This window comes from Dendrobates tinctorius, unplaced genomic scaffold, assembly GCF_039654945.1.
Source record: "Dendrobates tinctorius isolate UK_male_01 unplaced genomic scaffold, ASM3965494v1 ptg000018l, whole genome shotgun sequence".
Classification (NCBI taxonomy): Eukaryota; Metazoa; Chordata; class Amphibia; order Anura; family Dendrobatidae; genus Dendrobates; species Dendrobates tinctorius.
In genome coordinates, this window is record NW_027361686.1 from 20,793,988 (window position 1) to 20,802,965 (window position 8,978).

Genomic DNA, 8,978 nt, shown 5'->3' on the forward strand with positions numbered 1-8,978 from the left:
CCCCATTTTCTCCCCAAATATGGGGGGGGGGAAATACATCTTAGGCCGGTTTCACATTTGCGTTTAAGGCCGCAGCGTCGGCCTGTGCACGGCCGCTGCTAAGCCCCGCCTCCTCCAGTAGCTCCGCCTCCGGGCGCATGACGCTGCGTGCGTCCCCTATCTTTATCACTGAGGACGCAGGCCGTGCGCAGTATGCGTTTGGCGGAGCCTGCGTCCTTTTGATGGTGCGCCGAGCGCAACCAAATTGCAACAGGTTGCGTTTGGCGCTGGTCGGCGCACCGTCAAAAGGACGCAGGCGCCGCCAAAACGCATACTGCGCACTGCCTGCGTCCTCAGTGATAAAGTTGGGGACGCATGATGCATGCAGCGTCATGCGCCCGGAGGCAGAGCTACCGGAGGAGGCGCGGCAGGGGGCGGGGCTTAGCGGCGGCCGTGCGCAGGCCGACACTGCGGCCCTAAACGCAAATGTGAAACCGGCCTTATATTCCTAAAAATACGATACTTATGACCATGTGATATTTCAGTTTTTCTTTAATAAATTTGCACACACACAGAAGGTGGTGCATGGAGACAGCATAGCAGTGTGTGTGTGTATATACACACACAGGAGGTAATGTATGGAGACAGTATAGCAGTGTATGTATATATATATATATACACACACACACACACGAGGTGGTGTATGGAGACAGTACAGCAGTGTATATACACAGGAGGTAGTGTATGGTGACAGTATAGCAGTGTATGTATATATACAGGAGGTGGTGTGTATGGTCGTGATGTTGGTCTACTAGGCATTGCTCCCACCTAGCCAGAATCCTACTCAACACTGATGAGGGACAACACCCCGAAACAGCTGTCTGTGGATGGATACCTGGCCTTGGAATTTCCCTTTTCATATCTGTAAACTCGTAAAGAGCTGGATATTGACTTAAAGGGCCACTTAATATGGTGGTAATGGTGGTTTCCGAAAGAAGCCACCCCTTGGCGGAAGGAAGGAGGAAGATCTGGCTAGTCCCGTGTTTGAGACTCTTAAATGAGGCTCCACGAACTTTATTTGCATAGTCGTGTGTATGTGTGTATATACAGTATATACATACACGAGGTAGTATAGCAGTATATATATATATATATATATATATATATATACATACACACATACACACACATACATACACACACACACACACACACACACACAGGAGGAGGTGTATGGAGACAGTACAGCAGTGTATATATACAGGAGGTGGTGTATGGAGACAGTATAGCAGTGTGTGTATGTATATATACAGGAGGTGGTCTGAATGGAGACAGTATAGCAGTGTATATATACAGGAGGTGGTGTATGGAGACAGTATAGCAGTGTGTGTATGTATGTATATACACAGGAGGTGGTGTATGGAGACAGTATAGCAGTGTATATCTACAGGAGGTAGTGTGTATGGAGACAGTGTATATATACAGGAGGTAGTGTATATATACAGGAGGTAGTGTATATATACAGGAGGTAGTGTATATATACAGGAAGTAGTGTGTATGGAGACAGTATGGCAGTGTATATATACAGGAGGTAGAGTGTATGGAGACAGTATAGCAGTGTATATACACAGGAGGTAGTGTGTATGGAGACAGTACAGCAGTGCATATATACAGGAGGTAGTGTGTATGGAGACAGTACAGCAGTGCATATATACAGGAGGTAGTGTGTATGGAGACAGTACAGCAGTGCATATATACAGGAGGTAGTGTGTATGGAGACAGTACAGCAGTGCATATATACAGGAGGTAGTGTGTATGGAGACAGTACAGCAGTGCATATATACAGGAGGTAGTGTGTATGGAGACAGTACAGCAGTGCATATATACAGGAGGTAGTGTGTATGGAGACAGTACAGCAGTGCATATATACAGGAGGTAGTGTGTATTGAGACAGTACAGCAGTGCATATATACAGGAGGTAGTGTGTATGGAGACAGTACAGCAGTGCATATATACAGGAGGCAGTGTGTATGGAGACAGTACAGCAGTGCATATATACAGAAGGTAGTGTGTATGGAGACAGTACAGCAGTGTATACAGGAGGTAGTTTGTATGGAGACAGTATAGCAGTGCATATATACAGGAGTTAGTGTGTATGGAGACAGTATAGCAGTGTATACAGGAGATAGTGTGTATGGAGACAGTATAGCAGTGCATATATACAGGAGGTGGTGTATGGAGACAGTATAGCAGTGTATATATACAGGAGGTAGTGTATGGAGACAGTATCGCAGTGTATATATACAGGAGGTAGTGTATGGAGACAGTATAGCAGTGTATATATACAGGAGGTAGTGTATGGAGACAGTATAGCAGTGTATATATACAGGAGGTAGTGTGTATGGAGACAGTACAGCAGTGTATACAGGAGGTAGTGTGTATGGAGACAGTACAGCAGTGCATATATACAGGAGGTAGTGTGTATGGAGACAGTATAGCAGTGCATATATACAGGAGGTAGTGTATATATACAGGAGGTAGTGTGTATGGAGACAGTATAGCAGTGCATATATACAGGAGGTAGTGTATATATACAGGAGGTAGTGTGTATGGAGACAGTATAGCAGTGTATATATACAGGAGGTGGTGTATGGAGACAGTATAGCAGTGTATATATACAGGAGGTGGTGTATGGAGACAGTATAGCAGTGTATATATACAGGAGGTAGTGTGTTTGGAGACAGTATAGCAGTGCATATATACAGGAGGTGGTGTGTATGGAGACAGTATAGTAGTGTATATATACAGGAGGTAGTGTGTATGGAGACAGTATAGCAGTGCATATATACAGGAGGTAGTGTGTATGGAGACAGTACAGCAGTGCATATACAGGAGGTAGTGTGTATGGAGACAGTACAGCAGTGCATATACAGGAGGTAGTGTGTATGGAGACAGTATAGCAGTATATATACAGGAGGTAGTGTGTATGGAGACAGTACAGCAGTGTAATATATACAGGAGGTAGTGTGTATGGAGACAGTACAGCAGTGTAATATATACAGGAGGTAGTGTGTATGGAGACAGTATAGCAGTGCATATATACAGGAGGTAGTGTGTATGGAGACAGTACAGCAGTGCATATATACAGGAGGTAGTGTGTATGGAGACAGTATAGCAGTGCATATATACAGGAGGTAGTGTGTATGGAGACAGTATAGCAGTGCATATATACAGGAGGTAGTGTGTATGGAGACAATACAGCAGTGTAATAAATACAGGAGGTAGAGTGTATGGAGACAGTATAGCAGTGCATATATACAGGAGGTAGTGTGTATGGAGACAGTATAGCAGTGCATATATACAGGAGGTAGTGTGTATGGAGACAGTACAGCAGTGTAATATATACAGGAGGTAGTGTGTATGGAGACAGTATAGCAGTGCATATATACAGGAGGTAGTGTGTATGGAGAGAGTACAGCAGTGCATATATACAGGAGGTAGTGTGTATGGAGACAGTACAGCAGTGTATACTGGAGGTAGTGTGCATGGAGACAGTATAGCAGTATATATACAGGAGGTAGTGTGTATGGAGACAGTATAGCAGTGTATATATACAGGAGGTAGTGTGTATGGAGACAGTATAGCAGTGCATATATACAGGAGGTGGTGTGTATGGAGACAGTATAGCAGTGTATATATACAGGAGGTGGTGTGTATGGAGACAGTATAGCAGTGCATATATACAGGAGGTGGTGTGTATGGAGACAGTATAGCAGTGCATATATACAGGAGATGGTGTGTATGGAGACAGTATAGAAGTGCATATATACAGGAGGTGGTGTGTATGGAGACAGTACAGCAGTGCATATATACAGGAGGTAGTGTGTATGGAGACAGTACAGCAGTGCATATATACAGGAGGTAGTGTGTATGGAGACAGTACAGCAGTGCATATATACAGGAGGTAGTGTGTATGGAGACAGTACAGCAGTGCATATATACAGGAGGTAGTGTGTATGGAGACAGTACAGCAGTGCATATATACAGGAGGTAGTGTGTATGGAGACAGTACAGCAGTGCATATATACAGGAGGTAGTGTGTATGGAGACAGTACAGCAGTGCATATATACAGGAGGTAGTGTGTATGGAGACAGTACAGCAGTGCATATATACAGGAGGTAGTGTGTATGGAGACAGTATAGCAGTGCATATATACAGGAGGTGTGTATGGAGACAGTATAGCAGTGTATACAGGAGGTAGTGTGTATGGAGACAGTATAGCAGTGCATATATACAGGAGGTGTGTATGGAGACAGTATAGCAGTGTATATATACAGGAGGTAGTGTATGGAGACAGTATAGCAGTGTATATATACAGGAGGTAGTGTATGGAGACAGTATAGCAGTGTATATATACAGGAGGTAGTGTATGGAGACAGTATAGCAGTGTATATATACAGGAGGTAGTGTGTATGGAGACAGTACAGCAGTGTATACAGGAGGTAGTGTGTATGGAGACAGTACAGCAGTGCATATATACAGGAGGTAGTGTATATATACAGGAGGTAGTGTATATATACAGGAGGTAGTGTATATATACAGGAGGTAGTGTATATATACAGGAGGTAGTGTGTATGGAGACAGTATAGCAGTGCATATATACAGGAGGTAGTGTATATATACAGGAGGTAGTGTGTATGGAGACAGAATAGCAGTGTATATATACAGGAGGTAGTTTGTATGGAGACAGTATAGTAGTGTATATATACAGGAGGTAGTGTGTATGGAGACAGTATAGCAGTGCATATATACAGGAGGTAGTGTGTATGGAGACAGTATAGTAGTGTATATATACAGGAGGTAGTGTGTATGGAGACAGTATAGTAGTGTATATATACAGGAGGTAGTGTGTATGGAGACAGTACAGCAGTGCATATACAGGAGGTAGTGTGTATGGAGACAGTATAGCAGTATATATATACAGGAGGTAGTGTGTATGGAGACAGTACAGCAGTGTAATATATACAGGAGGTAGTGTGTATGGAGACAGTATAGCAGTGCATATATACAGGAGGTAGTGTGTATGGAGACAGTACAGCAGTGCATATATACAGGAGGTAGTGTGTATGGAGACAGTATAGCAGTGTATAAATACAGGAGGTAGTGTATGGAGACAGTATAGCAGTGTATACAGGAGGTAGTGTGTATGGAGACAGTACAGCAGTTCATATATACAGGAGGTAGTGTGTATGGAGACAGTATAGCAGTGTATATATACAGGAGGTAGTGTGTATGGAGACAGTATAGCAGTGCATATATACAGGAGGTAGTGTGTATGGAGACAATACAGCAGTGTAATAAATACAGGAGGTAGTGTGTATGGAGACAGTATAGCAGTGCATATATACAGGAGGTAGTGTGTATGGAGACAGTACAGCAGTGTAATATATACAGGAGGTAGTGTGTATGGAGACAGTATAGCAGTGCATATATACAGGAGGTAGTGTGTATGAAGAGAGTACAGCAGTGTATACTGGAGGTAGTGTGTATGGAGACAGTATAGCAGTATATATACAGGAGGTAGTGTGTATGGAGACAGTACAGCAGTGCATATATACAGGAGGTAGTGTGTATGGAGACAGTATAGCAGTGCATATATACAGGAGGTAGTGTGTATGGAAACAGTATTACAGTGCATATATACAGGAGGTGGTGTGTATGGAGACAGTACAGCAGTGCATATTATATACAGGAGGTAGTGTGTATGGAGACAGTACAGCAGTGCATATTATATACAGGAGGTAGTGTGTATGGAGACAGTACAGCAGTGCATATTATATACAGGAGGTAGTGTGTATGGAGACAGTACAGCAGTGCATATTATATACAGGAGGTAGTGTGTATGGAGACAGTACAGCAGTGCATATATACAGGAGGTAGTGTGTATGGAGACAGTACAGCAGTGCATATATACAGGAGGTAGTGTGTATGGAGACAGTACAGCAGTGTAATATATACAGGAGGTAGTGTGTATGGAGACAGTATAGCAGTGCATATATACAGGAGGTAGTGTGTATGGAGACAGTACAGCAGTGTAATATATACAGGAGGTAGTGTGTATGGAGACAGTATAGCAGTGTATATATACAGGAGGTAGTGTGTATGGAGACAGTACAGCACTGTAATATATACAGGAGGTAGTGTGTATGGAGACAGTATAGCAGTGCATATATACAGGAGGTAGTGTGTATGGAGACAGTACAGCAGTGTAATATATACAGGAGGTAGTGTGTATGGAGACAGTACAGCAGTGCATATATACAGGAGGTAGTGTGTATGGAGACAGTATAGCAGTGCATATATACAGGAGGTGGTGTGTATGGAGACAGTATAGCAGTGCATATATACAGGAGGTGGTGTGTATGGAGACAGTATAGCAGTGTATATATACAGGAGGTGGTGTGTATGGAGACAGTATAGCAGTGCATATATATACAGGAGGTGGTGTGTATGGAGACAGTATAGCAGTGTATATATACAGGAGGTAGTGTGTATGGAGACAGTATAGCAGTGCATATATACAGGAGGTGGTGTGTATGGAGACAGTATAGCAGTGCATATATACAGGAGGTAGTGTGTATGGAGACAGTATAGCAGTGTATATATACAGGAGGTGGTGTGTATGGAGACAGTATAGCAGTGCATATATACAGGAGGTGGTGTGTATGGAGACAGTATAGCAGTGCATATATACAGGAGGTGGTGTGTAAGGAGACAGTATAGCAGTATATATACAGGAGGTGGTGTGTATGGAGACAGTATAGCAGTGTATATATACAGGAGGTAGTGTGTATGGAGACGGTATAGTAGTGTATATATACAGGAGGTAGTGTGTATGGAGACAGTATAGCAGTGTATATATACAGGAGGTAGTGTGTATGGAGACAGTACAGCAGTGTATATATACAGGAGGTAGTGTGTATGGAGACAGTACAGCAGTGTATATATACAGGAGGTAGTGTGTATGGAGACAGTATAGCAGTGTATATATACAGGAGGTAGTGTGTATGGAGACAGTATAGCAGTGTACATATACAGGAGGTAGTGTGTATGGAGACAGTATAGCAGTGCATATATACAGGAGGTAGTGTATATGGAGACAGTATAGCAGTGTATATATACAGGAGGTAGTGTGTATGGAGACAGTATAGCAGTGCATATATACAGGAGGTAGTGTATATGGAGACAGTATAGCAGTGCATATATACAGGAGGTAGTGTGTATGGAGACAGTATAGCAGTGTATATATACAGGAGATAGTGTGTATGGAGACAGTACAGCAGTATATATACAGGAGGTAGTGTGTATGGAGACAGTATAGCAGTGTATATATACAGGAGATAGTGTGTATGGAGACAGTACAGCAGTATATATACAGGAGGTAGTGTGTATGGAGACAGTATAGCAGTGTATATATACAGGAGGTAGTGTGTATGGAGACAGTATAGCAGTGCATATATACAGGAGGTGGTGTGTATGGAGACAGTATAGCAGTGTATATATACAGGAGGTAATGTGTATGGAGACAGTATAGCAGTGTATATATACAGGAGGTAGTGTGTATGGAGACAGTATAGCAGTGTATATATACAGGAGGTGGTGTGTATGGAGACAGTATAGCAGTGTATATATACAGGAGATAGTGTGTATGGAGACAGTACAGCAGTATATATACAGGAGGTAGTGTGTATGGAGACAGTATAGCAGTGTATATATACAGGAGGTAGTGTGTATGGAGACAGTATAGCAGTGCATATATACAGGAGGTGGTGTGTATGGAGACAGTATAGCAGTGTATATATACAGGAGGTAGTGTGTATGGAGACAGTATAGCAGTGTATATATACAGGAGGTGGTGTGTATGGAGACAGTATAGCAGTGTATATATACAGGAGGTGGTGTGTATGGAGACAGTATAGCAGTGTATATATACAGGAGGTAGTGTGTATGGAGACAGTATAGCAGTGTATATATACAGGAGGTAGTGTGTATGGAGACAGTATAGCAGTGTATATATACAGGAGGTAGTGTGTATGGAGACAGTATAGCAGTGTATATATACAGGAGGTGGTGTGTATGGAGACAGTATAGCAGTGTATATATACAGGAGGTAGTGTGTATGGAGACAGTACAGCAGTGCATATATACAGGAGGTGGTGTGTATGGAGACAGTATAGCAGTGTATATATACAGGAGGTAGTGTGTATGGAGACAGTATAGCAGTGTATTTTCCTGGTTGTACAGATACCGCACACATAATTAGGTATAACCCAGTACGTGGACGGTGTGCAGCCCCGGATAGTCGCCGCACATGCCGCCTGGCTGCGGGCCCGCACTGACAGCCGTGTCCCGGTGATGCTCCGGAGGATGCTGCTCGCAGGGACACGGCCACAGCTCCTGACACCCGGGCCTTGTCTCTGCAGCAGGCAGGGGGCGGGGCCTGACATCTCGCTCCGCGTACAGACGACTATGGCCCTGGGGCAACGTGTAACTACGGGGAACCGAGAACAAAACAGGTGAGTAGCGGGAGGAGGAGTATCCGGCATCGCCATACTCACCGCGCACACATCACCAAGTCCGGGAGCCTCCAGCACACAACATTCCCAGCTGCATCCTTCACCTACTCCGGATCCACATTCTGGGAATAGAGATCCTTCCGCCCATTGACCATAAACGGGAGCTTCGTGATGCGCCCAACGCCAGCCGTTGGGTGTGTTGCGATCACGTCACGAACGTCACTATGTAGCCATGCTCCTTTCTGGAAAAGTAGTCCGTGTAGCGAGAGGATTTGTTCTCGATGTTCGTCTGCTCCGTCTCCGGAGAGAGTGCACACTCGTGGGGAAACCTGTCCACAGAATGTCCGTGTTCATCAGAGTTTTGTGCAATTTTTCTTATGAAGCTAATAATCTATATTGTAAGGATGCACACAAAGTCTGAG

General features: G+C 43.7%; 1 protein-coding gene across 2 annotated transcripts in view; it reads right to left on the reverse strand.

Moving 5' to 3' along the window:
• Positions 1-8,697, reverse strand: part of LOC141082579 (uncharacterized) — a 110,686-nt gene extending 101,989 nt beyond the window's left edge. Inside the window, exon 1 of one of the 2 annotated variants that reach the window (XM_073566564.1) lies at positions 8,599-8,697. The gene's annotated coding sequence lies outside the window, so the exon portion shown is untranslated. The remainder of the gene's footprint in view (positions 1-8,598) is intronic. The other variant, XM_073566565.1, reaches the window with a different exon arrangement.
• Between the last annotated feature and the right edge of the window lie 281 nt (positions 8,698-8,978).